Raw genomic sequence first — 13893 nt, 5'->3', positions numbered from 1 at the left:
AGTATTTGTTCACTTATCGTGAGTAATATCGATATCGCAATATTAAGCACTGTTATCGAATATCGCAGGTTTTCCTAATATCGTGCAGCCCTAGTTTTCATAAAGTGACAAGAGCCCTGAAAGGCTCATTCTGGAAGGTGCTGAAACAGTCAAGAGTAAAACTGCTGAAATTGCTTTATGAGGGTTTTGTGCAAACTTGTTTTGTTTAGATCATAGAACTATTATAACTTAGGGAAAAAATTCTCTTAGAAACAAACCATTGTATGCATACTTGAAACAACACAGAATAATGTGTAAATGTACATATTACCCTCCAATCTGAGTCAACATCCTTCAACCACCTAAACACATGTTAAAACATCCCTTCTGCTTACAGGACAACATGAAACACAGAAGGAGTAGACAGGCTCAACTCTGAGCTATGGAAATCATCTTCCCACATCTGAGCTTTCTGCCGATGAATGAGGCTTTGTCTGCAGAGGAATGAGATCCATATCTCCCATTTGGCATCACTCATGTTGTCACTAATCAGAAGCAGATGAGCAGACAGGTTTGCATTGACTGTGTGTGTATTACAGACTGTGCTTGCCTAAGTGTAAGATGGGCATTGCTGCTGAAGTATGGGATGTGAGTGAGGTTAAAAACAGTTTATGCAGAGACCTCAACATTGATGATTGTAATCACATGTTCTGGTCTGTATCATGTTCTGTGTGAGCAATCAGCCCTTCAAACATGAACACGCTTGTGTATTTGGTGTAGTTTCCTTGCAGATGTGTGCAGAAAACTGTAATTGGAAAATAAAAGCCAGGAACTTTCAGAACCCTCATGCAGTTTAAAAGGTTTCTTTTGTCATCAAGACAGCCGGATTTCTTTTTTTTCTAGAACATGTTATGCTTCTCATCTGAGAAGTTCATCCTAGTTTAAACTATTTAAAAATGACCAACAAGCTTTTAAACTGTAATAAGACCTCCAATAATCAACACTCCTGGTTTTTGGCTTTATAGTGCTGCTCCACACATAGTTTTTTTTTCCTCATTACTCAAGGAGAAAACTGTCTCGCATTATATGGGAACAAAATTCTTGGCTGCTTTGTATTTTTTGAATTATGAAACTTGAGGCTTAGAAAACCTCAGCTGTACTTGCATGCTACAATGATGAAGACAATTTCACTTCACACTAAGAAATATCCTCTAAGTATCTGAGTGAAGGTGTGATTCTCTGAGGTCTTTGGTATTGCCTGTAAAACTTGTCAAATTCTGATTTGTGATTTGTAAACAAAAATTGATAAATACAGAAATCACTTCCTGATTCCTTAGTTCTCCAGCGGCCTCCTGGTTTGGCCGACCGGTGAGCAAGTCTATTTGACCCCAAGGTCAAAGCCTCTTTGCAACGCTAGTGAGTGCAGTGCATGCATTTATTACATCAAGACTGGATTACTGTAATTCATTACTCTCAGGAAGTCCACAGAATGTAGTTAAAAGTCTTCATCTTGTCCAAAATGCTGCAACTAGAGTTCTGATGAGAATTAAAAAGAGAGATCATATCTCTCCTGTCTTAGCTTCCCTACATTGGTTGCCTTTTAGATTCAGAATAGATTTTAAGATCCTCCTTCTCACATATAAAGCTCTTAATAATCAAGCTCCATCATACATCAGTGACATGATTGTTCCATACGTTCCTAACCGAGCACTTCGCTCTCAGACTGCAGGTTTACTGGTGGTTCCCAGAATATCTAAAAATAGGATGGGAGGCAGATCTTTTAGTTATCAGGCTCCTCTCTTGTGGAACCAGCTCCCAGCTTTAGTCCTTGAGGCAGACACGTTGTCTATTTTTAAGACTAGGCTTAAAACATTTTTATTTCATATTTATGGTTAAAATCTGATGTTATCCTGGATCTGGACAAGTGGGGGAGTAGAGGGAGGTGGAGAACACAGTCGGTAAAGATGGCTCTCCCTTGCCCTGCCTCCAACATGCCTACATCTAAAAGGCTAGGTTATCCAGAGTTACCTCTGTAGTTATGCTGCTATACTGCTGGAGGACACACTGACCACTTTCCACACTCAACTGCTTTCTTCTAAAATCTGCTCTTTAACTGTATTATTTCCTGCTATTTCAGCTGTTAACTTTATTTTTTCTCTAAGTGTTTTTCTCCCAAGAAGAAGCTACAATGGTGTTCTGCTGAGCTGTGGTAGCCTCATGGAGGGGGCCATCGGCTAGCACACTGCTGCTAACCAATTAAACGTTCTCCCTCTCCTGATAATAACGTTTTACTCTCTTTGACATTGAATGTGCTACTACAAAACTTAATTGAACTGAGTGATATTTAATTATAGATTCACTAGGATAAATACGATAAAGTCTATCTCTCACCAAATAGAATATGTACTAAGAAAGTACAATGTAACCATAGAAACATTACTTGGTATATATTGTGTGTGTGTGTGTGTGTGTGTGTGTGTGTGTGTGTGTGTGTGTGTGTGCATTCTGTCTTCTTGATCCCCAGTGAGTCGTGGCGGATGGCTGCATATACTGAGCCAGGATCCTCTGGAGCAGGGGTGTCAAACTCAAATTCACACTGGGCCGAAATGAAAAACTGGGACGAAGTTGCGGGCCAAACTCAATATTTTTTATAAAGTGATGGCAATGTGCACGTTTTCCTTTATCTGCAGCTATGTATGGTTGAACCTTTTCATTTGGAAACGAACTTATTTTTGCAGTAACACTGAATCTGGAATAGCCAATTTACACACGAGCAAATTAATTTTAAATGAAGCACGTCTGTGGTATTCATTACTTATGTCTCAATTCTTTCAAATATTTGTATTCCTTAAAATGTGTATACATTCAGAATTTAATTTCATTTTTTAATCTTTTGAATCTTTTAAGTATTTCTATTTTATATTTTCTTGTTTATTCTTATTGAATTTCCGGTTCCGGTTGAGTGAACGCTGGCGCGTCTCGCTGCCGCTGCTCGCTGGCAAACAAACTTTTTGTATTTTTTTTTCTTCTTTTTCACCCTAGTCACATCCCTGTGTCGGTGAAAACTCATTTTCACCTACCTGCTCAGTTTGCGTTCTGGTTGCACATCACCACCTCCCTGCTCCACTCCATAATGTGGTCCAGCAGGATTTCTGTGTGCCTCTCACTGGCCTGGATCATCCTGTCGCTCATTCTTCTGTCCGTGGATGGCCTTCTCCAGTACTTGGCGGCGGAGCTCTTCAACCTCCGCTTTCACTACTCCGGATCTCCACCACCAGCTCTGTGCCTCTTCCCCGACATCACCTTCCAGCCTTGCCGTCGGTATATCCATCTGGGGTCCCGGTGGAACCTCCATCTCGACGGCTCCAAAGGAATACCCTCCTTCTGGTCCACGACTCGCCAGCGGCTACCCAGGAATACCTGCCGAGCTGCCGACTCCAGCGTGTTAGCCCGGCTGGCTAGTCGGACTAATGCTCCTGTCGCCAGGGACTTCCGCACTGCTAATTTTGGTCTTCTCAACATTCGCTCCCTCTCTGGTAAAGGACATCTCCTCCAAGATACCATCAGTGACCATAAGCTAGACTTTCTTTGTCTGAACGAAACATGGCAACAACCCAGCGATTTCTCACAACTCAATGACTGTACTCCTCCCGGATTTGTTTACCTCTCCAAACCCCGTGGGTCGGGCCGCGGCGGTGGTCTCGCGATACTCTATCGCGAGACTTGGAAGGTCCTTCCCGTAAGCCTTCCTCCTCTCACCACTCTGGAATGCCTCGCCTGTCAACTCTCCGGCCCGACCCCCACAATAATTGTCACTGTTTATCATCCCCCCAAGTTCAGCCCTGAGTTTTTAAATGAACTATCTGCTCTTTTATCCCATCTGTCCGCCCTTTCCCCAAATGTAATTTTACTTGGTGATTTTAATATTCATATGGACAATATGGCCCTCCCCCTCAGCAAAGACTTCTCCTCATCTTTGGACAGCCTCAGTTTTCATCAATATGCCAATTTTCCCACTCACATTAAAGGTCACACCCTGGATTTAATCTGCTGCTCCGGCCTGACCCCCTCCAACTGTACAGCTGACCCCCTCCCTTTCACGGACCACTTCCTCATCTCCTTTTCTGTTCCCCTCCGTCTCTCCATCATCAAGTCACCACGTATCATTTCTTTTCGTAATATTAAGGACATTGATCTAGCCTCCCTGTCCTCCAGTTTTGCCACCTTGACCCCTAATTTGTCCTCTACTCCCGATGATCTTGTCATTCAGTACAATAACGGTCTGGTTTCTATCCTTAATTCATTTGCTCCCATCAAATCCCGCTCTGTATATTTTACTCGGTCTGCTCCATGGTTCACCCCTGCCCTACGCTCCTTGAAAGCTACCAACCGGAGGCTTGAAAGACTCTACAAGAAAACCGGTCTCACCATCCATAAAGACTTATATTCTGCTCAGATTTCTCTCTACAAGGACTCCATCTCCCATGCCAAATCTCAGTATTACTCCGGTCTCATCTCGTCCAACTCCAGCAACACTAAAACATTATTTTCCATCATGAACAGCATTTTTCAGCCTCCCGACTCCTTACCCATCCATCTTTACTCTTCAGAAACCTGTAACTCTCTCCTTCAGTTTTTTAATGAGAAGGTCAATAGAATCCATCTCTCTTTACCTCATTCCTCCCCTCCCTCTCCTGATTTATTTGAACCCACCATTCCGTTCTCCTCCTTTGAACTTCCCCATCCCTCAGAAATATTAGATTACATCACCAAATCCAAACCTTCCACCTGTCAACTGGACCCTATTCCAACTGTTTTAGTTAAATCGTGCCTTTCTTCTCTGCTCCCTTTTATAACAGCCATTATTCATTCCTCACTATCCTCTGGTACGGTCCCATCCCTATTCAAATCCGCTTCAGTCAGCCCTATTCTAAAAAAACCTGGTTTAGATCCCAATGATTTCAATAACCTGCGTCCCATTTCCCATCTTCCCTTCATTTCCAAAGTCCTTGAGAAAACTGTTGCATCTCAGCTCCATTCACATCTCACCCGCAATAACCTTTATGAACAGTTTCAGTCTGGCTTCCGTCCCCACCACAGCACAGAAACAGCTCTCATCAAGATCACTAACGACCTACTCATTGCTGCTGATTCTGGTTTAATCTCAATTCTTATTCTCCTCGATCTGAGTGCGGCCTTTGACACCATTTCTCATCCCATCCTCCTCAAGAGACTCTCTTCCTTAGGCATCACTCACACCCCCCTCAGCTGGTTTCAATCTTACCTTACTGGCCGCACTCAGTTCATCCAGTTAAAATCCTTTACCTCAGAACCCTCCCCAGTCAAGTCAGGTGTGCCCCAGGGCTCTGTCCTGGGGCCCCTCCTCTTCATAGTATATCTCCTCCCTATCGGCAAAATCTTCCGCAAATTCAATATCCAGTTTCACTGCTTTGCAGATGACACCCAGCTCTACATTTCCAGTAAGCCCAACTCAACTCTCCCACCATCCTCCCTTACACTCTGCCTCTCTGAAATCAAATCATGGTTCACCTCTAATTTCCTCAAACTCAACGGCAATAAAACTGAACTTCTTCCAGTTGGCACTAACTCCACCCTCTCAACATCTGACAGCTTATCTTTAACTATTGACAGCGCCACAGTCTCCCCCTCACCTCACGTCAAGAGTCTGGGTGTCATTCTCGGCAGCTCACTTTCTTTTCAGGCTCACATTAATAACTCAATTCGGTCAGCATACTTCCATCTACATTCCATAAACCGTCTCCGTCCCTCACTGACCCCTCACACTGCCGCCATTCTCGTCCACAGCCTTGTCACCTCCCGTATCGACTATTGCAATTCACTTCTTTATGGTCTTCCCAACAAACTCCTTCATAAACTGCAACTGGTCCAGAATTCAGCAGCCCGTATTATCACCAGAACCCCTTCCTTTCACCACATCACCCCGGTTCTCCAGCAGCTTCACTGGCTCCCAGTTAAATTCAGGTCCATCTTCAAAATTCTCCTCCATACCTTCAAAGCAATCCACAACCTCTCTCCTCCATATATCTCAGACCTTATAAGTATTCACACCCCGTCCCGTTCACTCAGATCTTCTTCTTCCATCCATCTTGCGGTTCCTTCTGCCCGTCTCGCTACCATGGGGAGCAGAGCTTTCAGCCGCTCTGCTCCTCGACTCTGGAACTCACTTCCCCCAGACATCAGGAACGTCGACAGTTTTACCCTTTTCAAAACAAAACTCAAAACACACATGTTTAAATCTGCCTACAACCTCTGATTTTATTGAAATGTTTCTCTCTGTTTTTTCTTTGGGTTTTATTATTGTTTTATTGTATTTTATTACGTGTTTTGTGTAAAGTGACCTTGGGTGTCCTGAAAGGCGCCTTTAAATAAAATGTATTATTATTATTATTATTATTATTATTTTTCACTCTCCTTTGTTGCTTCCTTTAATGAATGTTGCTGCTGTGACGCCAAGCTTTCCCCACTGAGGGACAATAAACAGGGCCAGATTAAGACTTTGTTGTACCCTGGGCAACAATATTCAAGGGCCCCATCATCATGACCCAAGGATCACCATAATATGGTCACATACAGAATATTTTACTGTAATATACAGTAAATATACTCAATACTTGAATACCTGACATCACGTAACCCGCTCAGGATAACCTTTGACCCACCTCATGTGGACTGACCAATGAGGAGAGAGTCTGAACTTGAGGCCCTCTCTTCATTGGTCAGTCTGCATGAGACTGACTCTCAACTGACGTTCAAAGTCATAGGCAGCGAAGCGTCTCTGTGCAGCGCAAAAGGGGATCTGTGCCTATGACGTCACACTATGGTAACGCCACACAAACCATGCTGGGACCCATTTTTTTGTAAGAACTAAATTAATATCAGATTCTGCCAATAAAAGGGCTCTAAACAATTCATATGTAAATATTTAGCATATTTATTGCAAAATCTCATTTTTCTGCTTTAGTGCTGCAACAAGGTTTTATTAATAATAAATTATGATACCTTTTGTTTTACTACAGCATCGTTACGCTTCCTGTGCACAGATTATTAAGGATGCTTGTTTCAGCTGTGAGATTAGACGATAGGGTCAATGAAAAAATAAGTTGTCACACACTCCATGGAAACTTTCAGAGAATCCACAAATAGTGGCTTTCAAATGGTTTTGTTACTTTTTGCAACTTTAAAAAAGCAGCAGACGAGACAGCATGTCTGATAATTTAGTTTTTCATCTGATAATATTAGAACATGTCAGTGATCTCTGAGGTTTTTTTTTTTTTTTTTACAAACACTGCATAACTAACACTCCTGGACGGGGTACAAATTACACAGAGGCTTCTGGGGAACCCAGTTGGGGGGGGGGGGGGGTCATTTTGCCTTGGCCCCCAAAATGTCTTGAAACGGCCCTGGGTGTGTGACTGAGTTTTGAAGGTGATCTGAATTGTATCAGATGTATAAATATGACATGTGTATAACTTATTGTTTTATACAGGTAAAAACGTGTAGTGGAGATAAATCTACCTACATTTTACTTTTCAACACTTTGTTTTGTTTTCTTGTTTTTATTTAACTATTGTCCTGTCCTATCCGTCTTTCATCTTCCTGCATCTCCTTTTTATTCTCCAGAAAATCTGCTGCCTGGATTCTTACTTTTTCACCTCATCATTTACTTTTGAGCAGATCAATGGGATCTCCTGACCGCAAAGCGGAGTGCGCGTTTCAATGCTGCGTCAGTGAGGTGAAATCACCGCAGCACAGGTGATGAGCTCCGCAGTGGCAGAGCGCTTCAGGCACAAATAAGACAGAAAATAGAGAACATGTGCGGACATGAACGATCGTGTGTTAATTATAGTTTTTTGGTTGCGCCACTTTGAGAATGGACCGTGCGCTGGAAGCAGCTGCCTGGAGCGCTGCGCAACAACAATCAGCGCTATCTGTGCTCTCTGCTAAAAAGAGTCCATAAATGATGTAATATAGGTAGAAAATGTTTTTTCCGGCTCCCCTGGATGTGTAGGATATACAGCTCCCCCATAATTCGTTCCCTGCTCCTGGATGAAAAACCGGACATTTTCATCAATACAAGAACCCCCAGTCCGGACGCCCAAGACAGAGAGTGAAAAGTGGACATGTCCGGGGAAAAGAGGACGCATGGTCACCCTAGTTTAATATAAAGTGGGAGATTACAGATACAGTATTTTGCTCGTGCCCTTGCTGCCCTGGGCCCTTTAGAGTTCGTGGGCCCTGGGCAATTGCCCAGTTGCCCATATGGTTAATCCGGCCTTGACAATAAAGGGCTTTTCTATTTATTTCTTTTCTATTCTTCTATCTGTAATGTTTCCAGCTCCTGTTTTAAAGCAAGTGAAATCTTTTTTCACAGGCCAACAACAAAAAGAAACAATAGTAATTCTCTTAAATGAAAATGTAATCCCACATATTACCTTTCATGCTTTGGAGCAGAAAAAGTGCATAAAATCAAAATAATGCAAGCTCAGTTTCTCCAGTCTACTTTACTGTGATGCTCACCTGTTCCAACCAGAAACACCCGTAGTTCATCAGTGAGACTCCTGTGTTGTCTAGTTCATCTCCATCACAGACAACAGTTGCTCACATAAGTTTGTGCTGCTGAACATGGAGAGAATCTGAGCAGCTGTACCATGCAGTTGTGTTAGTGTGGAAAGATAAACACTGCAGCAGCCTTAGAGTCATACTGACGTGAGAGTCATTTAATCATCTCAGTCTGGAAGGTCGTTGCGCTTTCTGTCAGCAGCAAACAGATTACTGAGCGGTTCAAATCCATTTCTGGGCTTCTAAGTCGGCAAATTGTTGATTAAACTCGGCGCTGAGTAAGAGGAGTGTTTTCAGTTTGTCTCATGCAGAGAAGGTAACGCTGCAGACACTGATTCGAGTAGCATGGACGCTAGTGACTGCAAAGATACCGGTTTTTCTCCTTGAAGCATAAACATGTTCCATCTTTGTTGAAACACCCTTCCTTCTGCATCAATCTTTCTCATCCTGGACATGTTGGGGTAATTTGTGGATAGTTATTTTCACTTGTTGCATTAAGTAAACAGGAATTTGGATACACTGTGACCTAGTGGCGAAATACTGCCACTGCACTGGGAACACAATCTCCATCCATTATGGGAAATGCAGTTTTTAGTCAATACATGCTTTGAAGTGGCATAGACCTATTTTAAGACACTTGAAGCTCTCGCGGGCCAGATGTGGCCTTGTGTCTGACACGTGCTCTGGAGGTTTCTTCCTGTTAAAAGGGAGTTTTCCTCTCCACTGTCGCTATATGCTTTCTTATTATGAGGATTGCTGTAAAGTCACTGATACTAGTCAGTGACTTGATGCGATTTGGTGGGTTCCTTATACTTTTTACTGATTGGCTTAACGAACTGGCCTGTATTGGAATATTTACTGTGTGAAGTGCCTTGAGACGACTCTTGTCGTGATTTAGCGCTTTATAAATAAACTTGAATTGAACTGAATTGAATTGAGTGATATCAAACACAACGGCTATTTTAAAAGCCACCGAACACCTCAGCCGTGGAACTTCTAGCCTGCAAACCTTGGCTGCGTCTCATGGCTGGACTTTAAATCTGACTTCAAAGGGAACTGCGACTCTGGGATTCCTGTAGCCACGACGTCTGGGAAATCACCACTCTGGCTGCCTTTCGTCCGGACCGCCGAGAGCGAGTCACACAAGGGTTCATAGATTCTGCATGATTGTGTGGGATGGTTTTATGAATAATCTCTAGCTTATTAAACCATACAGCCAAACTGATTTGACAACTCAGACATCACAAGATCTCTCAGATACTTACAAGGTTTTGCTAAAACATGTAGCTTACATTACACCATTTCATCCATTGTCTTTTATCTGTACAATCATTAGTTAGGAAAATTGAGTAAAATTCATGTTTATTACTATATATTTGACTCTGTCTGAATTAATATGAAGAGTGTGTTCCCTGAATAGTCAAAGAACCTAGAGCAGGGGTGTCAAACTCATTTTAGCTCAGGGGCCACATTGAGGGAAATCTAGTCCAGAGTGGGCCAGACCAGTAAATTTAAAAAAAACTTCAGATTGTTTTCTTTGTTTTAATACAATCAATATAAAACAAGGCTGGAGCCTGAGGACAGTGTAATACAAGTACAACACCTGAAGTGTACTTGAAAATTTGAAAAAAATCAATCAATTAAAAAAAACATTCCTTAGTGATTCAAAGAGCTTACAGATCACATGGCAATATCAGCTTCATGCAGCACTTAAAGTATATATGACTCATTTTACTTTACATCTTTTAGCTTTCATCAGCACATCAATATCAGAACTCACATCCTGAGTGGCGGCCAACTTCAGGATGTGATTCAAGTTCTTGTGTGAGCCTTGAGTGCAGCTTTGTTTTATTTATACTCATTACAGAGAAAACTTGCTCACAAAGATAAGTTTATTTTCACTCTACATTGTAAAGTATGAAAAATAAAGTTTACACAACCATCTCGCGGGCCGGATTTAACCCACTTGCGGGCCGGAGTGCTTGACACCCTAGAGTAATCAAACAGTCAAAGATCCATCAGATTCATATTTCATATTTATATGGAATATCACATCTTACTGATCACTTAACAAATATGTAATCAATCCTCACTGCTACATGATGGCAGATAGTACGTCATGGTTGTTAAAACATATAAACTTTAGTTTCCTATTACTATTTGGCAACCCAGAGAAACAGAAATTGCAGTAACCAAATGTGACCACCGGATGTCCCTGTTACTCAATTCTTACATAGTTTACCTTTAAGTTGCTAAACATTTTCAATTTTGACTTTTTTCACTTCATGTAAATTATAAATTGCTGTCAGCTCACACCAGTCACTTTCAGAATCCAATTCAAAATTCTCCTATATACACTGAACAAAAAATATAAATGCAACACCTTTGTTTCTGCTCCGATTTTTCATGAGATGGGCTTAAAGATCTAAAATTCATTCCAGATACACAATGTAACGTGATGAAGGAGCTATTCCTCCAAGGTTATTTATCCTCTATCCACAGTTGCATTTGACACAGTGCCAGAGTGCATGAGACAGCCTCAAGGTCATGCATTTGCTTCTAAACTGTTTACTTTCCAGCAAAAGGAAGACAGAAGATGAAGAGACTCTTTTCTTTTATTAAATCAAAGAACTCTATTTTTAATAAAGCTAATCAAAATAACTGTTAGTTAATAATACAATGTGACCGATCTGTGAAATCACAATGTTATGATTAATAAGTTTTAATAAGTAATATGACTTAATCTAGTTCACTAGACGCACTGACACACGTAAGGGAAACAATCACATGACACATTGCTGTTGCTGATCCAATCAGAACCTTCCTAGTCTGAAGCGTGGCATAGTCTCTGTGGTGTTTATAAATCTGCCAGTTTTGATTTGACCAGAATTCAAATCATCCAGATTAATAAAACAGTTCCAACTAGTTCTTAAGTTCAGTTCTCAAGATCCCTTGGAGTTCACCGCATGCTAAGCGAAGTATTGGACAGGCCATTCTGTACTTCGCTTTTTAAACTGAGAACCATCAAGCAGGGAAAAATCTGTTGTTTTACCAACCAAGCAATGGTTCCTTTCAGAAAAAAAGCTGAACTTGCTGACCCAAGGAGGGTCCTCCTTTGATGCTGTGAACCACCTGTCGCTTTTTACCTGGAGACTATCCAAAGACTGGTTTGTCGTACTGTCGACGCTGTTTCATCGTCTCCAGTACCAGAGGAGGGTCTTGGACCTGGCATCCGGATTTGTACAGAGGTCTCATTTCTGAGGGTATGTGGATGCGACAATATGGCGTCTCATGTGGTTATGAAGCTACTCTGATCCGTTAGGAGCAAAACATCATCTCCCACTCAGACTTGTCTCTCTGGATACGAGGGTTCTGAATGACACTCATTCACACACACCAACCATCTCACACCTCATTCAAACAGAAAATCCATCAGTAGCAGAGTTAGTCTTGTTTAAATTGTTGAAAATTATTTAGTAATAAATCATCTTAAACGGTTGAAGGTCTCTGTCTCTTCTCTTGTCTCTCAGTTAATACAAAGTGTTATCTAAATCCCTGCATTAAAAAGTTCCAATCTTCTGATTAAATAATCCAGTGGTCCGCAAGATGGATTTCATACTAGATATGAAATTTTAATGTCTGACGGTCCTTAATTAAATGTAAATTACTAATGTTACAACAATATTACCGTTTCTCGCAAACATTGTTCACAAATCAGTCTAAATGTGTGATAGTGAGCACCTGTGCTTTGCTGAGATAATCCATTCCACCTCACAGGTGTGCCACATCAAGATGCTGATCTGACATCATGAGTAGTGCACAGGTGTACCTTATACTGCCCACAATAAAAGGCCACCCTGGAATGTGCAGTTTTTTTTTTTTTTTTGCTTTATTGGGGGTCTGGGGACTCAGAACCGGTCAGTATCTGGTGTGCCTCATGCAGTGCAACACATTTTCTTCGCATAGTTTATCAGCCTGTCAATTGTGGCCTGTGGAATGTTGGCCACTCCTCTTCAATGGCTGTGTGAAATTGTTGGATATTAGTGGGAACTGGTACACGCTGTCATATACGTCGGTCAAGCACATCCCAAACATGCTCAATGGGTGACATGTCTGGTGAGTATGCTGGCCAAGCAAACTGTACCTAAAAACTGACCATAGCTGGATGTTACACACACACACACACACACACACACACACACACACACACACACACACACACACACACATATATATATATATATATATATATATATATATATATATATATATATATATATATATATATATATATATAAATATAACTACTTAGATTAAAAATAAAACAGGTACTAAAATGAAATGTGTTATGTTTTCCATTGATGCCTTGGTAAGACATAAAAGTGAAAATTAAAAAGGTACATAGAGATTAGAAAGCTTTTTGTGCATTTGTGAATATTCTGTCAAATAAATGATGAACAAAAAAGTATGAACATGACCAGTTTGTCATTCAGAGCACATTATTTCAGTTAGGTTCTCACAGTAATCCCATATTTTTTCAGTGCAGGGTGACTTTCTATGTCAAATGGAATGTATGGGACACTTGGCCAATCCTGAGCTTTGGTGGGATGTTGCTCTTAAAAAACAACAACTTTGTTATGCTTCTCAAACCAAGCTGCTCCCAAACCTCTCATGGTCACTTTCAGTCCATACAAAGGATCTCTGTTCGTGCTGGCCTCTCTCAGTATCCCTTTGTGAACTTAGTCAGCAAGCCCTCAGCACTGGAATGCCCTTTCTCAGGGTTAGGAGGTAAAACGTGCAACGAGGGATGCCCAAAATCTTATGCACAAATTTTTCCCACAAACTTCTCAATGATCATCAAATTTGGACTCAGAAGCTAGAAAATGGTGTGTGTCCATAGACTGAAAATGTCATCTACTTCAGCTTTTAGTGTTGCTCACAATGTTTATTATGTGAACTGCATCAATCTCAATGAAGTACTTTTTCATTTAAAGACATGGAGAGTTTGAGATGAGAAAGGCTGGATATATAGATGGAGGATGAGAAGGCAGAAAGAAGTGAGAGCTTGGGAGCTTCGGACACCCTCTTCATCAGTAGAGACTGTGAGTAGGATGAATGTAGTCCTTTGTGCTTTGCAGACTGTTGGCTGCAATGTATGTGTGTGCAAAAAAGAAAGAGAGACAAGGCGGCCCAGGCTCAGAGCCTACAGATGTCTGGAGCTACGCCGCTCACCCCCAACCTCCACAGGCAGCAAGCAGCTGTTGTCAGAGAGAGACAGGCCACCCCGGAGAGACTGGGAGGGGGCCAATGGAC

This window comes from Nothobranchius furzeri, chromosome 12 (genome assembly GCF_043380555.1).
Source record: "Nothobranchius furzeri strain GRZ-AD chromosome 12, NfurGRZ-RIMD1, whole genome shotgun sequence".
Lineage (NCBI taxonomy): Eukaryota > Metazoa > Chordata > Actinopteri > Cyprinodontiformes > Nothobranchiidae > Nothobranchius > Nothobranchius furzeri.
Note: the sequence above shows the minus strand (reverse complement) of the source record.